The following is a 23,857-nucleotide window of genomic DNA, read 5'->3' as shown; positions in this document are numbered from 1 at the left end:
CTAATTTCTGTTACCATGAACAACAGATTTTGGGACACAAATCTGGAAAGCCAATGCAAATACACAACAGTAATTAGTTGAAAGGATCGTAAAGCCAGACAAAGTTGAACGTCTTAAAAAACACAAATGGCACAGTCTCCTTGCTGAGATTGCCAAGATAATAACGATACCTTCAGTTAGAAAGCTACAAAATGAAAATGATTCCTAAATACTTCTTTGATTTTTACATTAATTATTTATCCATTGGCCACATCCAATGTTTAGACATTGTCACAACAACTGGAGATACAAAAATAACAAACTGAAACTAATTATTTTAGAGTCAGAGTCCCTAACATGAAGAAGTTTACCATTTATTAAGGAAGATGTCAAAGTACACAATTACTGCAATAAAGTATGATACATGCACCTACAATTTGAAAGCAGACTGCCAAGAAACATATAGGTGGAGAACCTAAACAAGTATCTGGAAGTCAAGTAAAGCTGTTATGAGAAACTAGTGTCTAAGACAAGCTATACATTTTAATATTTATTTGGTGTGAAGAGAGAAAGTGTAGTAGACACTGAGGAAGTAACTTATGAATAGGTTGAAACCCAGGCAAGACATTTGGCGTCTCTGAGCGTTTTTCTGGTGTGTTGTAAGGGGCTTATTCCATATAACTTTGGGTAATTACTTCTTGAACCAAATCTTCTGCCTGAACTTATATTAGTTATCTAGGTCTATTATTTATTTATTTATTCATTTATTTATTTGGTATAATTCTATTCTAAGACTGGAATTCAACAACCTCTCTAAACCACAAATCTCTGTGCTTATACTGGTGAAGTTAAATCACCCCCAAGTGTAACTTCCTCTTTACCCATTATTCATTAGGCTGACACTTAATGGAATTTTACATTGTTCTTAGAGAAATCTAGCCAGAAGAGTGGCTTTGAAAAAGATTGGAGAGAATAAGACTGTAATACAGAGAGCAGTGTGAAATGATAAAATTTGTTTGAGCACACTGGGAGTTAAAGTATTCATTTTAATAAATTAGAACTACCATTCCAAACATAGGTTGAAAGTAAATTTAAATTGCTTTAATTTATTCAAACCTTCTAAAATGGGATATGGATATGTAACATTAAATGAATGCGTTTTCAAAGGTTATTCATTATTAGCTTTCATCCTGACGTTTGCTCTATTTAATCACAGAAAATTAGAAAGATTCTATGTGACCCAGTTCAGAAAATATACCCAATAATAAGTTAAAAATAAAATTTGTTTCAAAGGCACTGAAAATATATAAGTTGGACTCTGCAAACTGCGGCCATTATTGTTTATAAATATCATTGCTTGGTGTTGAGCAAAGATGCTCTTTCACATGGAACAAAGACTTGTATGGTAGAAGTAAGTTCAATATTCTAACAAATAGAAACATATAATAAAAAGTAAGAATAAAGATATCCTCAGATATGTATTAATATTCTATTTTACTAGAGTTATGTACACCTTATGGTTATTTGTGGAAAGGAAAATGGCCTATAAAGTTGAAGAAAAAAGAATATGTCCCAAAGAGACCTGCTGTTGAAAGTCCATACCTAATAATTACATCAGGAGTGTCTATACATCTATATGCCTGTATTGTTAACCAGTTATAGGTTTCCATAATAAAATGAGCATGCACTTCAGTTCATTTTATGTAGCCACTGCATTTTATATACATTTCCTACTGATTCATAATATACATTGTTATAGAAAAAAGGGTCAGAGAATTCCTAAACAATTCCATATAATGTTGCTTTAATCTGCATATTGCAAAGTTGTTTTCTGTATTTAATGCCTCCTAACTAAATCTTTGCATATTCACATTTGAAACAAGGCAGAGATATTAACATGTTAATAAAACAAAATATTTATATTATCAAAGTTTAACAATGACTTTATATTACTGTTACAATCAAAATATGCAACAAAATTCTAGAGCATGGGTTTTAACATACAATTTTAACAAAAATATTTTGGAAAATATGACTATTGTGAAATAACTTTATTACATATTTAAAATGCCATGATGCTGGCATAGGAATTTATTGACTTTTTATATTTTAGTGACTTACAGCAACAACAATTTATTCTGGGTGTGGCATGACACTGTAGAAAGTCCTCAAAACTAATCGGGCCAGGGGAAATAATGTTGGAAATGGATTTGAGGATTTTTTTCTCTCCCATATTCTAAACAGCTAGTAAGTCATCTTGTGAGCACTTAACTTAGATACCAAATATGGAAATCAAATAGTGCATTTGGCTTTCTTTTTACAGAAATTCAAAGGAGTGGGGTAAAATGAGTGCTTAAGATGAATGCTAAAGATGAAAAAGTCACCCATTATTCAGAAAAGGAGTGACTGGAAAGGTAGCACACTTGCAGAAAATAATTTCTTGTGTGGATCAAAACTAAATGTTGCTCTTTGAATGATCATATTATATTGTATGTATAGATTATTCAAATACAATAGAAAAACTTAAAACAATGTGCAGGCTTTGGGGTCAATATACTATTCTGTTTTGTGACAAAGCCTACTTTATACAGATCTGATTTCATGACACTATCCAAGTACCATTTTGAAGTAATCTTAGGAAAGGTTATTTTTCTAGGTAATCATTATGTCCTGTGTATTTAACCGAATCTACAGTCCATTATGTCATATAGAGTAGTGATCATTCTTGTTAAGATAGCTATATGATGGAATTACTGTTTTGCATTATAAATTAAGTGTTCAGTTGATCTGATGAAAGTTGATGAAGCCTCAGTAGAGACAATTCTACAGATTGTGTCTTGTAAGTTGAAAAGTATGTACTTAGTTCCAAATAAAACAAAATATTCACTAAATTAATTATGTACAAGTTCCAAATTCATCCCTTTGCTAAAACCTGAACTCAACCTGCTTTTATTTTTAAGACCACTACTCTGAGACTTTAAATGAAAGACAGCATTACAATAGAATTTCCCCATTCTGTATTATAGGGCATCCGCCTTCTTTGATAAAGCACTGTTCTATGTATATTCATATTTCAGTTTACTTTATTAGGTTACTTTAAACTTACGGATAACATCAAGTTATATTTTAAGTCAAAGTTTAAGAGTAGATGAATGCCCATTAGAAAAATAAGCACAAAATCTAAAATGGTTCTCAGATACAGAATTAAATCAATTAAACGATTGTAAGGCCAAATGATGTGTATGATATGTATAATATTATTTAAAAATGTGAACTTTTGTTATCCTAGCCAAATCCCTCTCAACTTATACTTTATAGATCACTGATATTATTGTCAACAGATATTTCCACAGCAAAGGACAATAAAGGATTACTCAATTTTGGGATAAATTCCAGAGTCTAGACATTACACAATTGATCTTATTCTATTAGAACAAAATACTAGTTTGTTCTGAAATATAAGGGTTTCATATAATATTCAATGTCAAAAGTATATGAATATAGGGACATTTAATCCAGAAGTAGCATTTAGGAAGGAAGATACATTTTTCCTAGAAACAGAAAATATATACTCAAACAACAAACAAATGTTTCAATACCTATTATTTAAAAACCACCTTTCTAGGTATAGGGAGAGATTAAAATAAAGAAAACATGTATAGAGCCTATACTCTTCAAAATCGTTTGGTTTGGATACTAATGACATAAATATAGGAAAAGTGAAATGTCAGTAAAAGATAATCACAAAGTACTGGGCAGAATAATGGTCTTAATCTTCACAAATAAGATCCCAGGCTCTGAATTACATGAAAAAAAGGATGTATCACACTGAAAGAAAACTGGTTTTGGCATTAACATTAGAAGAGAAAATGTACAGCTAGATAGCCTCATCTACTATCCAACATGCCACTTAGACAGACTAGCTGCACTCAACCTGTTTTTATTTTTAAGACCACTACTCCCAGACTTTAAATGAAAGACAGTATTTCAATAGAATTTCACCAGTCTGTATTATAGGGCATCCACCTTCTTTGCTAAAGCTCTGTTCTATTCATATTCATATTTCAGCAAATAACTAGGTATTCATGTAAATGAAATAATTTTACTTAAATTGTCATCTAGAAAGTAATCCACTTTAATGAATACTATTAAAAATGTCCTTGCCTGTCCTCCTCTTCACAAATGATCTGTAAGGGAAAGAAAAATGAAATTTGAAATTCAGAGACACAGAGTTCAGCTTTCTCCTAAAAACTTGTCTGCAGTTGGGAATTTTAAATGCAAGATAAGAATACCACAGAGAATGGAGACAATACAAGCAAGAAAGAATATCTAAAGTGAAGAGCAAGGTTGGTGTGTCAAATGGCGAAAAGCAAAAATGTATTTTCTTTGCATTTGGCTTGGGGAAAACTCTCCATTTTCAGTCTCTCAAGGGTCAGAATCTTGATGAAAAGCTATACAATAAGAACTGCTAGGAACTATATCCTGGAGTGTAGTGATGATGTCTTAGGACTGCTGTACGTAACAGTCAACACGATTTTTGAAACACAGCATCTTGACCATGTTCAATTTATTTGATTATTAGAGTTCCAAGATATTGCCCAGTCTGAGGTGATCTCAGATTCTACTTTGCTTTAAAAATGTGCTATTATCAAGTTCCAAATTCATACCTTTGCTAAAACAGTTTCTCTGGACTTTGTGTACTTAAGAACCTGCCAACCTCTGGTAGACACCAGTGATGGCTTGACGTATCCTAGTAACCAAGTCTTAAATCTTTAAGTTTAATCCAAGCACCTTGTAAACAACTTCATATCATTAAAAGGTAATTTACAAAAAGACTAGAAGTACACAGACGTGGGGAGAAATTAATATATACTACTAAAATCCAGGAAAATAGCCTGGGTAGGGCTGAATGGGTAAAATAAGTATGTTCCTAAGATACAAAGCAGCAGGACACTTGGAGGATAACAGAGAACACTTGCTTTGCTTCTTGAAATCAACTTTTTTTTTGGTTAATCCCACAAATAGGTAAAACGTCTGACAATAGTCAGACATATCTAGCTGTTACACCTCTCTTGGCTCCAAAAAGCCTTTCTGCATTATCCCTTTCACATCTTTTTGTGTTATTTTCTGTATTCTCTGTATTCTTCTTAAATTATGTAAAAATGATATATCAAGTCTCCAAGTATTGCGTGCACCCAAAGAAAAGGCTTGCTCCAAAAAGCTGATGTTTGTCAATGATTACCTATTTTAGTTTATGCCATTCTAATAAGAGGTAACCACTTTGGCTTTAGATGCTAGCCTCTTGCATCAGTCTGCACTTAGGGCTCTGAGCTTGATCTTTCATAACTTTAGAAACAGATTTAGAAATTTTTTTTATCTTCTGAGAAAATAACTTTCTTTTAGATGGACAAGTGATACCAAATTGCTAATATTTCTGTCCCACTGAGTATCAAACCAATGGTCAAAGCTAAGTATTTCCTCCTAAAATATGTGTGTGTTTTGAAAGACAAGGGTCAGCATGGTAAAATAGTCATCAAACCAATGTGGCTGTTGCTTTTTTTGAAGAATAAAAAGCATTTTGGAAAAAAAATAGATGTCAATTAAAGATATTAGGTTGTGTCGTTTCTTATTTATTATTTTCCACCTTTGTTAACTATCATTCATAAGATAATATTTTTTTCTAGCAGTTTTGCCCATTTGTGGGATTAACAAAAAAATATTTGATTCCAGAAGCAAATCAAATGTTGCCCATTTTAAGCTCTTTCTTGGCCTCCTGAGTACGTGAGATTAGAGGTACCCACCACCATGCCCAGCTAATTTTTGTATTTTTAGTAGAGACAGGATTTCATCATGTTGGTCGGTCTGGTCTCCAACTCCTGACCTCGTGATCTGCCCGCCTCAACCTCCCAAAGTGCTGGGATTACAGGTGTGAACCACTGCGCCCAGCCCAGGCCAGGACTTCTATAAAAAATATTAAATTTAAGAGATTTAACTCTGTGTGTGTTTTTGTGTATATTATATATTATACACATATATACAACATGTGTGTATATATGTGTGTATTATGTGTATATGTAATATATAACATAATATGTGTATATATAATATATAATATACACAAAATATATTATGAGGATATCTCTGTCATAGTATCCCTGTGAATAAAACTTGAGATTATCCATGTAATTATGTATATTATATGTATATAATATACACAAAATATATACAAAAATATACTATATTATATACATAATATACACAAAAACACACACTATATATGCATTATATATACACAAACACACACACAGTGAAATACACAAATATATATAAATATACACAAATATATATGTATGGATATATGTACACATATATATTTAGATATGGATTATATATGTGTACATATATTTATATATTTAGATATAATATCTATTTACATTGTATGTATCATATATTGTATGTATATTTATATTGTATTATATGTTATGTGTATATATAGTGTGTGTATTATTATATACATATTTATATTTATATTGTATATATTATATATTGTATGCATATATAGTATGTATTTGAATAATTTTTTCTAGCAGTTTTACCCATTTGTGGGATTAACAAAATAGTTTGATTCCAGAAGCAAATCAAATGTTGCCCATTTTAAGCTCTTTCTCAGTCTCCTGAGTAAGTGAGATTACTCATATACATATACTGAGTATATGCATATATAATACATATATAAAAATATATGTGTGTATATTACATAATACATCTATAATACATCTATAAATAGATATATTTTATATATATACACACACGCAGAGGGAGAGGGAGACTTAAAACTTAATCAGGGTGTGTATTTTCAAATTAGCCATTGTCAAAAACCCAATAAATCTTAAGAATGAAAGCTTTAGATTCAGACTGCACAGGTTTATTCATGGTTCCACCACTCAATGTCTATACTATATCTAACAAGTCAAATGATTTCCCTTATTTAGATTTTCTCATCTGTAAATGAGGATATCTCTCTCATAATATCCCTGTGAATAAAACTTGAGATAAAACATGAAATTAATTACTTAGCACAAGGCTTGAAATAGTAAACTGTCTCTAAATCAATTATTGTTGATAATCAATATCATTACAATTTTTGAAGAAAGAAGATGTTGGCATTTCTAAATTTACATGACATTCTGGTTTCTTTTTGTGGCGGATGGGAAAGAAGTATAGTCTTTACTAAAGCTTTATTGCTGAGAATAGTAATATATATTATATATATAATATATATTATTAAATGGAGATCGAGACCATCCTGGCTAACGTGGTGAAACCCCGTCTCTACTAAAAAAATACAAAAAAACTAGCCGGGTGAGGTGGCGGGCGCCTGTAGTCCCAGCTACTCGGGAGGCTGAGGCAGGAGAATGGCATGAACCCGGGAGGCGAAGCTTGCAGTGAGCCGAAATCCCACCACTGCACTCCAGCTTGGCTGACATAGCAAGACTCCATCTCAAAAAAAAAAAAAACTTATATTATATTATATTATAATTATATATATTACATATATGTATTTGTTTTTAGCATTCTAGAGCTAAATTCTAGAGCTAACAAATACATATATATGTTTCTTTTATGTATTTGTTTTTTAAATTATACTTTAAATTCTAGGGTGCATGTGAGAACACTTGTACACAGGGAAGGGAATATTTCTGATACATTACAGCTTTAAAATAAAGTCAAATTTCCTATTATGTGCTGAAGTAAGAAAACTCTTTAATGTCTTGGGAACAAACACCCCTGACTGACAGTGGCTTTCTGGTCAATGTGCTGATAAAGATTGTGTTTCTGAAAAGGAGCTCAGTAGGAACCAGTGTAGGGATGGATTACGAATGTCTCCCATGGCAGAGTGATAAGTGGCAACACAAATTTGGTGTGTTTGCTGACTTTCTTCCAGACATGGTACTTCTTTCTTACTTTTTCCCATTCCAAGCCATTCTGATAGAAAAAGGTAAAAATTTTATTGAAAGCCACTTCTGCATATATTGAAAAAATTGTGTGATTTTTGTTTTCAGTTCTGTTTATGTGATGAATCACACTTACTAATTTGCATATGTTGAACCATCCTTGCATCACAGGAATAAATGCTATTTGATCTTGGTGCATTATCTTTTTGATGTGCTGCTGGATTTGGTTTTCTGGTATTCTGTTGAGGATTTTTGCATCCACATTCATAAGAGATATTGCTGTGAAGTTTTCTCTTTTATTTGTTGTATCTCTAGCAAGCAAATCCAGATGGATTCTGGAATAAATTTGATAAATTCAAGATTGAAAGAGATATTGGCAGACCTAAAACTACTAGTTAATATTTGCAACATAAAACCATGATAACGGCAAGATTCTACACCCAAGTCTAAAGCGTGATACATTCAGAATAGAGAAAGCTAGTAAAATGGTATTTAACATAAAAAGGTTAAAAATTAAATTTATTCAACATGATTCAAAAGTTGATATAGCTTCAAACAGTGTTTATTCTAATAAATATTCCACAAGAAAGGTGAGGTGATCATCTTATGATATACCACATAGAAAGACTATGTAGGAAATTTTGTATTTTGTTCTAGATAGTAGTTGTTAGAAGACACAATTTAAAGCATGCTTATATTTAGATAATAACAACAATAAACAAATAAACTAAATAATGTGTTTGCCTGTAGAATAACAGTGATGAGTTAGGGGATATAATTTTTATAATCTACAGTCTAGTATTTGATAAGTTTTCAGGTGAGAGAGAGGTACAATAGTAAATGGCATTGTATGAACACAAAGAATCTAAGCTAGAGCAATACAAATTTCATCTCAATAAAAGCATGATTTTTTTTGTTAATGTAGAATCATATATCAAGTGCTATAGTATTAAAGGTATGAATTGTTTTACTCAGACAGATATGAATTCAAGATGTGGTAGTGTCACTTAACAAATGTGTAACTTAAGGAAACTGAGGCAATCCTCTGAGCTTCAAATTCATATTCTGTAAAAGGCAGATAACAGCATTTCCATTCAACTATTAAGGGATCAAATAACAGTGTATATAAATATCTTAGCACATTGCCTGTCACAAAAAAAAACAAAAACAAAAACAAAAAACTCAATAAATGTACCTGAGCAGTCAGAGCTCTTGATAGCAAACAACAAATTCTATGAGTTAAAATTACATTTGGCTGAAAGTGACTGCAAAATCCAAATTCAAGAATCTCAATTGATTAGAGTGGTAAATTGCTAAACAAAGCACATTACGTTGGCTTTCATCAAACTTTTACCACCTTTTACCTTACAAATAACTACTGCATTGGAACACAAAAACTTATTTCAGTCTTTTCCTGGGGAAATATATCTTAAAATAGCTGAGACTGGCAAATTCCTAGGAAGTAGAACCCATGCATGCATAGATTTAGCAGAATTGGATTACTTTCTTTCTTTTTCTTTTCCTTTTTTTTTTTTTTTTTTTTTTTTTTTAGATGGAGTTTTCGCTCTTGTTGCCCAGGCTGGAGTGCCATGGTGCGATCTCAGCTCAATGCAACCTCCATCTCCCAAGTTCAAGTGATTGTCCTACCTCAGGCTCTGGAATAGCTGGGACTACAGGCATCTGCCACCACTCCTAGCCAAATTTTGTATTTTTAGTAGAGACAGGGTTTCTCCATGTTGGTCAGGTTGGTCTCGAACTCCCGACCTCAGGTAGTCTGTCCGCCTCGGCTTCCCAAAGTGCTGAGATTGCAGGCATGAGCCACTGTGCCCAGCCAGAATTGGATTACTTTCTTAGCAGATTTTTCATTTTTTTGAGACAAAGTCTCACTCCGTCTCCCAGGCTAGGGTGCAGCGGCACGATCTTGGCTCACTGCAACCTCCACATCCCAGGTTCAAGCAAATCTCCTGCATCAGCCTCCCAAATAGCTGGTATTACAAGTGTCTGCCACTGTACCCCACTCATTTTTGCAATATTTAGTAGAGATGGAGTTTTACCATGTTGACCAGGCTCATCCCAAACTCCTGACCTCAAGTTACCTGCCCATCACAAATCCCAAAATGCTAGGTTTACAGTCATGAGCCACTGGGCCCGGCCTACTTTCTGCGCAGATATTAATGAGGATTTCATGTCCCTGATGAAACAGCGATAAATGTTCGTATGCTATAGTATCAGAATTACTAAGATTGACCTGTGGTGAACCAAGGTGGAATACAGATTTTGAATACACTAGTTTATGCAATAGCTGTAGAAGCAGTGTTTAATGGGACCATAACTGAAGGACAGGTTGTGCTTAAAGTCAAACAAAACATTTCATATTAAATGTGCAAGAATTAGAAGGTAGACCAAATTATTAGTAACTATTGCAGATCTCCAACTCAAAAGTCAGGAAGATAATAAAGAAATAGGACCTTTGAGGCCTAGGATGGTGCATTCGGGCTGGATATGTTTGAGACTGTAAACCCGTAATTTTTTTTATTTCCATTTTTGTGGGTACATAGTAGGTATATATATTTATGGGGTACATGAGATATTTTAATACAGGCATATAAATGCATAATAATTTAAATCCCAAAATTAATATGAACACCCTGAGATTAAAATTCCTACTGTCTCTCGCTAAACTATAACTGCTTTCTGTAGCCTGAAGAAAGCTTCATTTAAGGTGAAAATCTGAAAAGATGATTCTTATCCCCCTGAAGACCTGCCTCTAACTCTCCTCATTGGTTCTAGACTACGATTGATAGAAAATGGCAGAACCTGATGAAAGTAATACTGTCCCCACATAGGAGGAAAGTGATTATTCATCAAATAACTGCAGGCTGTGGCTAATTTGTACCAACAGTAACTAGAATAATTTGCTTAGGAATGGATTTTGACACAATTGAAGCAAGGTCCCTTAGGCTTATCTAAAAGATAGCAAGTACAAAAACTACCCAACTAAGAATTCTGCCATGGGTTCTACATGAAGAACAAGTAAGTTTTTGTTTTATACATCATTGAGATTGTAACCCCTACTTGAAATTATCTCAGAACTAATTTAAAGACATTACCATTTAAACAATACTGTCACAGGTTAAAGACTGGAAATTCAAGGCCTGTATTTAACGTGCAAGCATGTGGTGTTTAGAAGACACTGGATACTTTTTTAAAAGAGTGAATAAGAACCCATTCATTTTGTATCCTGAGACTTTCCTGAAGTTGCTTATCAGCTTAAGAAGCATTTGGGCTAAGACAATGGGATTTTCTAGATATAGGATTATGTCATCTGCAAACAAGGACAATTTCACTTTCTCTCTTCCCACTCGAATACCCTTTATTTCTTTCTCTTGCCTGATTGCCCTGCCAAGTTCTTCCAATACTATGCTGAATAGGAGTGGTAACAGAAGGCGTCCTTGTCTTGTGCCAGTTTTCAAGGGGAATGCTTCCAGATTTCAGTATGATATTGGCAATCAGTTTTTCATAAATGGCTCTTATTATTTTGAGGTGTGCTCCTTCGATACCTAGTTTATTGAGAGTTTTTAACATGCAGGGATGTTGAATTTTATTAAAGGCCTTTTTCTGCATCTACTGACATGTGATTTTTGCCTTTAGTTCTGTTTATTTGATGAATTATGTTTACTGATTTGTGTATGTTGCATCAGACTTGCATCTCCAGGGATAAAGCCAAATTGATCAGGTGGATAAACTTCTTGATGTGCTGCTGGATTTTGTTTGCCAGTATTTTATTGAGAATTTTTGCAACAATGTTCATCACGGGTATTGACCTGACGTTTTCTTTTTTTGTTGTATCTCAGGTTTTGGTTTCAGAATGATGCTTGCCTCAAAAAATGAGTTAGTGAGAAGTCGCTCCTTTTCAATTGTTTGGAATTGTTTCTGAAGAAAGGATATCAGCTCTTCTTTGTACCTCTGGTAAAATTCAGCTATAAATCCATCTGGTCCTGGGCTTTTATTGGTTGGTAAGCTATTTACTACTTCCTCAATTTCCGAACTTGTTATTGGTCTATTCAGGGATTCAATTTCTTCCTGTTCCAGTCTTGAGAAGGTGTAGGTGTCCAGGAATTTGTCCGTTTCTTCTGGATTTTCTAGTTTGTTTCCATTGAAGTGTTTATCATATTCTCTGATGGTTGTTTGTATTTCTATGGAGTCAGATATCCCCTTTGTCATTTTTTATTGTGTCTATTTGATTCTTCTCTCTTTTTTTGTATTAGTCTAGCTACTGATCTATTTTACTAACTTTCAGAAAATCAGCTCCTGAATTCACTGATTTATTAAAAGGTTTTTCATGCGTCTATCTCCTTCAGTTCCATTCTGAACTTGGTTATTTCTTGTCTTCTGCCTGCTTTGGGATTTCTGTGCTTTTGGTTATCTAGTTCCTTTAGTTGCGATGTTAGGATGTCAATTTGAGATCTTTCTAGCTTTTTGATGTGGGTATCTGGTGCTAAAATTTCCCTCCTAAAACTGCTTTAGTTGTGTCCCAGAGATTCTGATACATTGTCTCCTTGTTCTCATTAGTTTCAAAGAACTTCTTTATTTCTGCCTTAATTTAATTCATTACTTATCCAGAATCCATCCAGGAACAGGTTTTTCAATCCATGTAGTTGTGTGGTTTTGAGTGACTTTCTTAATCTTGAGTTTTAATTTGATTGTGCTGTGATCTGAGAGACTATTTTTTATGATTTTAATTATTTTGTATTTGCTGGGGAGTGAATTATTTTCAATTATGTGATCAATTTTAGATTAAGTGCCATGTGGTGTTAAGAAGAATGTATATTCTGTTGTTTTGGGGTGGAGAGTTCTGTAGATATCTATCAGGTTCACTTGATCCACAGCTCAGTTCAAGTTCTAAATATGTTTGTTAATTTTCTGTCTCAATGATCTGCCTAATATAGAGAGTGGGGTTTTAAAGTCTCCCACTACCATTGTGTGGGAGTCTAAGTCTCTTTTTAGATCTTTAAGAATTTGTTTTATGAATCTGAGTGCTCCTGGATCATGGGTCTCTTGAATACAGCACACTGATTGATCTTGACTCCTTATCCAGCTTGCCATTCTGTGTTTTTTAATTAAAACATTTAGCTCATTTACATTTAAAGTTAATATGGTTATGTGTGAATTTGATCTTGTCATCATGATGCTAACTGGTTATTTTGCAGTTTTGTTTATATAGTTGCTTCCTAATGTCATTGGTCTGTGTACTTCAGTGTGTTTTTGTAGTGACTGGTAATGGTTTTTCCTTTCCATATTTAGTGCTTCCTTCAGGAGCTCTCGCAAAGCAGGCCTGGTGGTGACAAATTCCCTCAGCATTTGCTTATCTAGAAGATTGTATTTCTCCTTCATGTATAAAGCTTAGTTTGGCCAGATATGAAATTTTAAATTGGAAATTCTTTTCTTTAAAAATGTTGAATATTGGCTCCCAATCTCTTCTAACTTGTAGGGTTTCCACAGCTGTTAGTCTGATGGGTTTCCCTTTATAGATGACATGGACTTTCTCTCTGTCTGCCCTTAACATTTTTTCCTTCATTTAGACCTTAGAGAATCTGAAGATTATGTGTCATGGGGTTGATCTTCTCATGGAGTATCTTAGTGGTGTTCTCTGTATTTCCTGAATTTGAATGTTGGCCTGTCTTGCTAGGTTGGGGAAGTTCTTCTGGATGATATCCTAAAGTGTGTTTTCCAACTCAACTCCATTCTCCCCATCTGTTTCAAGTACCTGAATCAATTGTAGGTTTGCTCCTTTAACATAATTCTGCAGTTCTCAAAGGTTCTGTTCATTCTTTTTCATTCTTTTTTTCTCTAATCTTGTCTGCCTGCCTTATTTCACCAAGATAGTCCTTAAGCTCTGATATCCTTTTTTCTGCTCAGTCTATTAGATACTTGTGTTTGCAATGTGGAGTTCTTCCTGTCATGTTTTTTAGCTCCAGGTAATTTATTTTCCTATCTAAACTGGTTATTCCAGTTAACAGCTCCTATAGTGTTTTGTTATCATTCTTAGCTTCTTTGAAATGGGTTAGAACATACTCCTTTAGCTCAGCGATGTTCATTTTTACCCATCTTCTGGAGACTAATTCTGTCAATTCATCCATCTCTGCCTCATCCCAGTTCTGTGCCCTTGCTGAAGACGTATTGCAGTCATTTGGAGGACAAGAGGCACCGTAGCTTTCTGAGTTTCCAGCTTTCTTGCATTGATTCTTTCTCATCTTCATTGGTTTATCTATCTTTGATCTTTAAGACTGCTGACCTTTCAATGGGGTTTTTGTGGGGTGTTGATTGTTGTTGTTGCTTTCCGTTTTTCTTTTAGCAATCAGGCCCCTCTTCTGTAAGGTTGACAGTGGTTTGGAGGTCCACTCCAGACCCTATTTACCTGGGTCCCTCCTAACCCTGAAGGTATAACCAGTGGAGGCTGCAGAATAACAAAGATGGCAGCCTGCTTCTTCCTCTGGGAACTCTGTCTCAGAGGGGTACCAACATCATGCTGGCCAGAATGCTTCTTTTTTTTTTTTTTTTTTTTTTTTTTTTTTTTTTTTTTTTTTTTGAGACGGAGTCTCGCTCTGTCGCCCAGGCTGGAGTGCTGTGGCCGGATCTCAGCTCACTGCAAGCTCTGCCTCCCGGGTTCCCGCCATTCTCCTGCCTCAGCCTCCTGAGTAGCTGGGACTACAGGCGCCCGCCACCTCGCCCGGCTAGTTTTTTGTATTTTTTAGTAGAGACGGGGTTTCACCGTGTTAGCCAGGATGGTCTCGATCTCCTGACCTCGTGATCCACCCGTCTCGGCCTCCCAAAGTGCTGGGATTACAGGCTTGAGCCACCGCACCCGGCCTCAGAATGCTTCTGTATGTGGTGTCTGGAGACCTCTGTTGGGAATGTCTCATCCAGTAAGGAGAAATGGGATCATGGACCCACTTAAATAAGCAGTCTGGCTGCCTCTTGGTAGGGCAGTTTTGCTGCACTGGGGGGAATCCCCCTCATCCAGGGTCCCTGACTCTCCACAGCCGGTAGGCAGAAAAGACTAAGATCTGCTGATCCACAGTACTGCAGCCACCTCTCCTCTCCAGGAGATCAGAGATCTATCCATAAATCCCTGGCTGGGGATGCTGAAAATCCTGCAGGGAGGCCCCACCTGGTGAGGAGGAATGGTTCAGGGTCCGGCTTAAATAAGCAGTCTGGCCACACACTGTCACAGCCACTGTGCTGCACTGTGTGGAATTGTTCCTGGTCCAAACTGCCCAGTCTCACTGGCACCAGCAGCAGGGGAAAATAGTGAACTGGAGCCACAGTGATGATGGCTGCCCCTCCCCCTGAGAACTCAGTCTTCTTTGGCAGCCTCCAGCTTGCTGAACTGGCCAACAGAGATTCCACATTTTCTCTATCTAATCCACTGTTGATGGGCACCTATGTTGATATCATGTCTTTGCTATTGCAAATAGTCCTGTAATGAACATACCAGTGCATGTGTCTTTTTGGTTAGAATGATTTCTTTTCCATATGTTTGTTGGTTACTTGGATGTCTTCTTGTGAAAAGTATCTTTTCCTGTCCTTCGCATACTTTTTAAGGTGGTTATTTGCTTTTTATTCTTTTTGAATTATTTAATTTCCTTATAGATTGTTGGTATTAGTCCCTTGTCAGATGTATAGTTTGCAAATATTTTTCCATTTTGTAAGTTGTCTGTTTACACTGTTGATATTTCTTTTGCTGTGCAGAAGCTTTTAAGTTTAATGAAGCCCACATTGTCAAATTTTGCGTTGTTGCCTTTTTTTTTTTTCAGGTCGTAGCCATAAATTATTTGCAGAAGCCAATGTCCAGAAGACTTTTTCTTAGATTTTCTTCTAGGATTCTTATAGTTTGAGGCCTTATGTTTAAAAGTTTAATCTATCTTGAGGTAATTTTTGTATATAGTGAAATATAGCTGTCCATTTTTATTCTTCTGCATGTGGCTAGCCAGCTATCCCAGCAGCATTTATTAAATAGGCTATCCTTTCTTCATTTATTCTTTTTGTCAACTTTGTAAAAGATCAGTTGCTGGTAGACATTTGGCTTTATTTCTGGGTTTTCTATTCTGTTCCATTTGTCTGTGTGTCTATTTTTGTACCAGTACCATACTATTTTGGTAATAGCCTTACAGTACAGTTTGAAGACAAGTAATGTGATATCTCCAACATTTTTCTTTTTACCTAGGATTGCTTTGACTATTTGGACATTTTTTTGGTTCCATATGAATTTAGAATTGATTTTTTCATCATTTGAAACATGACATTGGTAATTTGATAGGAATGGCATCAAATTTGTAGATTGCTTTGGGGAATATGGACATTTCATCTATATTAATTCTTCCAGTTAAGGACCATAGAATGTTTTTCTATTTGTGTATGACACCTATAATTTCTTTCATCAGCTTTTTGTAATTCTTCTTCTAGAGACATTTTACCTCCCTAGTTAGATGTATTCCTATGTATTTTTTTAATGGCTATTGTAAATTGCATTGTGTTTTTTATTTGGTTTTCTATGTAAACATTATTGGTGTATGGAAATGCTACTGATTTCTGTATATTAATTTTGTATCCTGAGACTCAACTGAAGTCATTTATCAAGCCTATGTGTCTTTTGGAGGGATCTTTAGGGTTTTCTTGGTATAAAATCATATTACCAGTGAGCAGAGATAATTTCACTTCCGCCTTTTTTTATTATTTGGGTGTCTTTTATCTCTTTCTCTTGTCTGATTGCTCTGAGTTCCAGTAATATCTTGAATAGGAGTAGTGAGAGTGTATATCTTTGTCTTATTACTGTTCTTATTGAGTGTGATGTTGGATGTGGGCTTGTCATAGACGGTTTTTATTATTTTGAGATATGTGTCTGACACATAGTTGTTGAGGGTTTTTATCATAAAACAATGTTGGATTTTCTTGAAAGCTTTTTCAGCATCTATTAAAATGTTCATATGGTTTTTGTTTTTATTCTCTTTGTGTGGTTAATAATATGTATTGATTTGCATATATTGAACTATCCTTGCATATCAAGAATAAAGTTCATTATATTGTGATAAATTATCTTTTTGATGTGCTATTAGATTAGGTTTGCTAGTATTTAGGTAAACATTTTCCATCTATGTTCATTAGAAATATTTGCTTGTAGTTTTCTTTGTTTGTGGTGTACTTGCCAGTTTTGGTATTAGGGTGATACTGACTTTGTGGTATGAGTCAAGGAGGAGTACCTCCTCCTTTTTTGCATAGTGTGGGTATCTATTAATATTTTTAGTGGGGGCCTCAGAAAGCTTACAATCATGACAGAAGGTTATGGGGAGTCAACATGTCACGTGGTGAGAGAGGGACCAAGGTGAGTGCAGGTTCCAGGTTCTTTTAAACAAACAGCTGTCATGTGAACTACCAGAGTGAGAATTCACTCATTACCATAGGGATGGCACCGAGCCATTCAAAAGGGATCCCCTCCAATAACCCAAATACCTCCCACTAGGCCGACTTCCAATATTGAAGGTCACATTTCAACTTGAGATTTGGAGGGGATACACATCCAGACTATATCATGGGTTAAGAGAAAAATGGATGGTTAATGAGGAGTGATTGCAAAGGACTGGAGAAGGTAAAAGGTAAGGAAATGAAAGCAGCTTTGAAGAAAGTTGCATGAATGTGAACTACTAAGGTTATTGCTTTTATATATGGCTCAACTAGCATTGCCCAGCAAGAGGTTAAGTCTTTATAGGAGTTAAGCAGGGCCAGGTACATAGAGTAAGAACTTTGTTGTCCATATAACATATGTCCATATTACTTCCTAAAACCCAGGATTTTTGGCAGCCAGTGAATTTTCAGTTTATATATTCTACCGGAAAGTATACATAATATATATTCTGTATATATATATTCTACCTGAGGGGATATGTAATATAACTCTGCTTGAATTACATATGCCACAAGAGCATTTTTAGAAGAGATATTTTTCCTTATAACTCAAATTGTATATAAGTATGTCTAAAAATTATGATTTCTGAAACTAAATAAACGGTTTTTTAGTTGTCCAGAGGTTTGAAATAATGAACAGTTCTATCTGTTTTGATTATTGCAAAATTTCTTTCTGTTCAAACAAAATGTTTTGCTAGAATAGACAGGATGCAGGAATGATATTGTAACAAAGATAAACCCCCATAGATTCAGTAAATCTGTTCTACATAAAAGTTTGTGAAATTATGCATTTGTGGCGAGGAATATTATGACATAAATGGTCCCTGGCATTTATGGAATGTTTTCTTTATGTGTGCCAGGCACTTTATGCTATCATCTGATTTCTGGTATTTTCCAGACACTCTCATACATTAACATAAACAAATTGAAATAAATGTTCTCTTTGCAAATTCTTAGATTTTGCATTCAGTATTTCAGCAGCTCCATTCTTGGTAAAGGACAAAACTATCTTAGTCAAGGCCAATCCTCATATAATTCCAATCAAATAACTAAGGAAATATAATATCTAACTACAGAACTATATGTCAAGCTTCAATGAAACAATACCACATTTGGAACTCTGAGGAATGGACTTGTAAATACTTTATTCAACAGAACTGTTCACAATATGTTTGTTTATGTATGTGAATGAACATGTAAGACACTTCTTACATAAACTTAAACTAATAAAACTGCAGACTGCTGCCAGAACATTTAATCATGGGCAAAAGCTGTACTTACACTAAATATCTCAAAACTCATAGCTGCGCAGAATTCAGTTACTAGTGTTGAAATAACACTCCACATAGATTACCCACCACTCCAGTTTATCTGAACTAACAGATATCCAGGACATGGAACTCTCAGTGCTAAAACCAGGAAGGTCTTGGATCAGTTGGAACAAGTTGGTCATCCTGATGGTATAATATATAAGTCATATGTCTCTTATGGAAATAGCTCCAAAATATTGCCTATAATTGTATTGAGAAACACTATTTATGCTTTATTTTGGTCTTTGTAAGATATTTTATATACTAAGCCTGAGCTACTTGATGATGTAAATAATTTGTTGTAAATATGCTCCAACACATATTGCTCCAAGAACAATGAATTTTTGGCATTCCAAGTCACTAATCAAATTAGAATAGTCATAACCTTTTCCCCCCAAAATAGAGTGAATTTTCTGCCACAAAATTATGAATTTAATTCCTTATAATTTCACTAAGAATGGAGTAAGAATGAGTTATTTGCAGAAATATACTAGAAACAGCTATGTATTTGATACTAGAAATCAGAATCAACAATTGATAGCTATAGCAACCTTTTATAGAAACCTCAATGCATTCACTACAGAAGCTTCCCTTTCCCTTGACATTTTGAGTGCTATTTTTTTCCTCAAATTTAAATAGAAAATTTTGTGTCATGTCTTGTGTTATGTATAGATTAAGAAGTGATAAATAAGACATTCACTAAACTAGTATTTACAGATCCCTTGTACATCTCATTAGAATGTACACAATTTTGTGCTTGACACTTAGTAAATTATCTAATAGATAGGAAGCCCTCAATACATAGTTGTTCGTAAAATGAATGGTTTCCAAATGAAATAGAAAGTATTTGCTTCATCCATCAAGAGCTTACAATTCCCCCAGGGAACCAAATGATCTACGAAAAGCATGTTTTCCTCAACCTCAGCATTATTTACATTTTAGGTGAGGCAAGTATTTATTATTGTTGGCTGTCCAGTGCATATTACAATATTTAGCAACATCCTTGATATCTACTCATTAGATGCCAGTAGCCCCTGGTCTCTCACCCTGTTCTGAGAGCCTAAAGTATCTCCAGATATTTACCAAGTGTCTCATTTGTAAAATCACTGCAGGTTGAGAACAGGAGGTATAAAAATTAAATTATGAAAAACCTGAAATAATAAAGTTAGACTAAGAAGAGTTGTACTCTAGACAAGGACTGTGGCTCATGCCTGTAATACCAGGACTTTGGGAGGCTAAGGGAGAAGGAGCACTTGAGCCCAGGGATTCGGGACCAACATAGTAAGACTTCATCTCTACAAAAAATTACAAAAATTTAGTCAGGAGTGGTGGTGCATGCCTGTAGTCCAGCTACCCAGGAAGATGAGGTGGGAGGAAGGCTTGAGCACAGGAGGTCGAGGCTGCATCTTATTTGAGCTCTTCAATGACCACTGGCCTTTGAGAAGCAGTAAGTGGATAAAGTGATTAATCCATTTGTGGAGTCTGGAAAGAAATATTTAAAAACTACAGGTAATAAACAATTTAGTTCAAATATCTTCCAAGGCTGGGCAGGGGAATAATTTAGGTAAAACATCACTGCTTCTGTGGGGCCAAATTCAAAATTTATTTTGAAAAGGCAATATTTGAAAATGTCAAAATTATTCTTAAACCACTTTAGAAAATTAGTACTCTATAGACCAATACTCTATACCATCTGTTAATAAATCTAACACAGCCAGTGTGTTTTCTCTCTCCAGCATTCATACAGTTTAATCTTTCTACATGACATTTAATGTGAGCTTAAGAGGTATGCTGGATTTAAAAGTTAGAGTTACACTCTAGGGCATAAATGCTTTGAGTGGAAGAGTGAGTAGAAATACCAATGCTATTTAAAATGTTTTCATTTTTTAAAATTTTTTTCTTTTATTTTTATTTATGGCTTATGACAGTTTCATTTGGAGACATAATTTAAATACACCTTTTATGTCACTTTTAGTCATGAGATAAGAGAGCTGAAGAAAAGGCTATAATCTGGACAAAGGAAAACTATCAAAGCTATGAGTACAAAGTAGAATCTGAAGGAATTCCCAAAAGTTGGGAAGATGCTGCAGGCTGTTTTTTAATGCACTTGTGGGTTTAGCTAATATAAGAATGGAAACAGTGAGTTTCCAGATTCACTGAGAACAGTGATGACATAAGGTAAGTAGATAATTTGAGGGGGAAAAATAGTTGTATGAGCTGGAGAGCTTGCTGAAATTCTTTTGAATGACTTTAGAAGGAATTTATATTTAGGTTATAAAGAATGCATTTGAGTAAAACTATGAGCAAAAATAAGAGTAAGAATGACATGGCAACTTCCATGCAGGAGATACTATGTTGGTTATTTGGGGAAATGTACAAGTTCTGGAAGGTAGTTTAAAAGAAAAACTTTGTACTGGACACATATGAAAAATGGTAAGACATTTTATTTGAGCTATTCCTATAGGGGAAACAGAGTTCAGTATAGAACTCTGAGATCGATTCCAAACACAGCAAATACAGCTAGGGATTAATGGAGTGAAGGGATCACTGGATAGAAAATTATGAAGAGTGACTTTATTAGACATCAAGTGTAGGGAGATATTTACTAAACTCTCTTAACAGAATTATTGCTAAAGGCAGGCCAAAGACTTAGGTATCAAAGGTGGAGATGAGGATCTTGATCAGAAATCAAGGGTGGAAAGATTCTGGATAAAGATTATTAAAAACTGGGCTCAGCCAGCCAAGAATAAGCAGCAGACCAAGGTCAAGGCCTACAAAAAAATGAGTTCAGGGGAACTTGTCTAAATTTTAGTCAAGAAGAGAGTTCACATCAGTAGGATGGGACCTGATTACAGAACTTTTTCAGTTGGGAAGCTGCTTCAACTGTGCAACTACAGAAAAGTATTTCATTCTTTATTCTGATGGATATTTTTGTTCTTGAGTATCATTCTGAAAATTACACTTTCTCATTTATTTTCTTTATTTTTATCCATTTTACTCCTAACCTCTGTTTTTACACTGGATCTATGGCCTAGTGAAATACTGTATTTTATTCTTTTTATAAATGCCTTACTTCTGATATCCAAGCTACTCAACTCATTAACACCCACATTCTTACATCACAATCAGATTGAAGGTTTGCTTCTGCAAATGATGGGAGTAAGAATGACTATAATAAGAAATTGTGAGCAGTGATAGGCCACCACCGATTCTGAGCAATTATTAACATGAATTACATGAATATCAACATATTGTGTACTTTTTAGCTAAACTAAAAAAAAAAGTTTTCATGTTAAATTTATATGAATTCTTATTGCATAAAATTTAGAAATCTTGAACCACATTCCTAAAGCAGCACAATGGAAATAAGGCAGACGTTGACATTAGTAGATCTGAATTAATATTTTATTTAACAGAAATATTTACCCTTCAGGACACTGCACTAAAAAAAGATAGAAATATTGAGCCTGAAAAAAAATTAGAAAATTTAAAAATATTTTTGCCAAGAAGGAAATATATCATCTTATTGTTGCCCAATTAACACACACAGACACAAACACACAATATTTCATATTTTGTTGCCCAGTTAACATATACATATATATGTATATATGTATGTGTATATATGTATATGTATGTATATGTGTGTGTGTATATATGTATATACATATATATAAAACATGTAATTCAGAAAATTCAGGTATGCATTTTTAAATATGAAGTTGTTCATCCTCCCAGAATCACTGCCTCAAGATGTATCCTAGAAATATTTAAATTTACATCCTTGGAGAATTTCAATGCCTACATATTCAATATAAATAGAAAAGAAAAACAAATAAACAAATAGGAAAGAAATATTCACATATGGCCAGTCGCTGTGGCTCACGCCTGTAACCCCAGCACTTAGGGAGGCTGAGGCAGGCGGATCACCTGAGGTTGGGAGCTCGAGACTAGCCTGACCAACATGGAGAAACCTCGTCTCTATTAAAAATACAAAAACTAGCCAGGTGTGGTGGCACATGTCTGTAATCTCAGCTATTCGGGAGGCTGAGGCAGGAGAATCTCTTGAACCTGGGAGGTGGAGGTTGTGGTGAGCCAAGATTGCTCCATTGCACTCCAGCCTGGGCAACAACAGAGAAACTCCATCTCAAAAAAAAAAAATTCACATTCTACTCTGTCGTTTGTTTGTATTTTACAATAAATTTTCTCTATAATACATAAAAATCAACTTTATTTTTAATTATTAAAATTATTTTATTAATATAGTATAATTTACATAATTAGGGCCTATAAATGCTCATTTTTTTTCAATTTTAAGGTAGTTACAATGCTTTAATGAATGTGCTACTACATAAACATTTGCACATTTGCACACATGCTCTAGAAGTGGAATTCTTACATCAAAGAAATGAAGATCTAAAACATTGATACACATCGTCGAATTTCATTAAAAATATTTATTTTACAGTCCCTCAGGGAATAAAATGTCACTTTTCCGAAATTTTTGCCAGCACACACTATCACTCTCTTAAATCTTTGAAAATGTGATAGCCAAATGCATATGTATTGTATCAGTCAATTCTAATACTACTGTAACAAAATACTCAAGACTGGATAATTTAAAAAGGAAGGAGGTTTAATTGACTAACAGTTCTACTTGGCTGGGGAGGCCTCAGGAAACTTACAATCACGGCAGAAGGCCAAGAGGAAGTAAGGACCTTCTTCACATCGTGGCAAGAGAGAGAAGAGCCAGCAAAGGAGGAACTTGTCAAACAGTTATAAAACCTTCAGATCTTGTGAGAACCCACTCCCTATCATGAGAACAGGATGGAAGAAACTGTCCCCATTATCCAATTACCGTCCACCAGGTTCCTCCCTCAACACCTGGGGATTACAATTCAAGATGAGATTTGGGATGGGACACAGAGCATAACCATATCATGTATATATACAGTTTCATATTTATAGTTGAATAATAAATATTATATCTAAAAAGGAAATTTTAGACATAGCATATATCTTGCTGGTATTACAAATTAAAAAAATAAAATATTTACAGAATATAGGTGAGAAGACATCTCAAATGTGATGACACCTATCTTCCTTAAAATATTGTGTGTATACCATTCTCTTTCATGAATTTAACAATGC

The sequence above is a fragment of the Macaca thibetana genome, chromosome 9, assembly GCF_024542745.1.
Source record: "Macaca thibetana thibetana isolate TM-01 chromosome 9, ASM2454274v1, whole genome shotgun sequence".
Lineage (NCBI taxonomy): Eukaryota > Metazoa > Chordata > Mammalia > Primates > Cercopithecidae > Macaca > Macaca thibetana.
The sequence above is the reverse complement of the archived record's forward strand: the minus strand, read 5'-3'. Positions refer to the sequence as shown.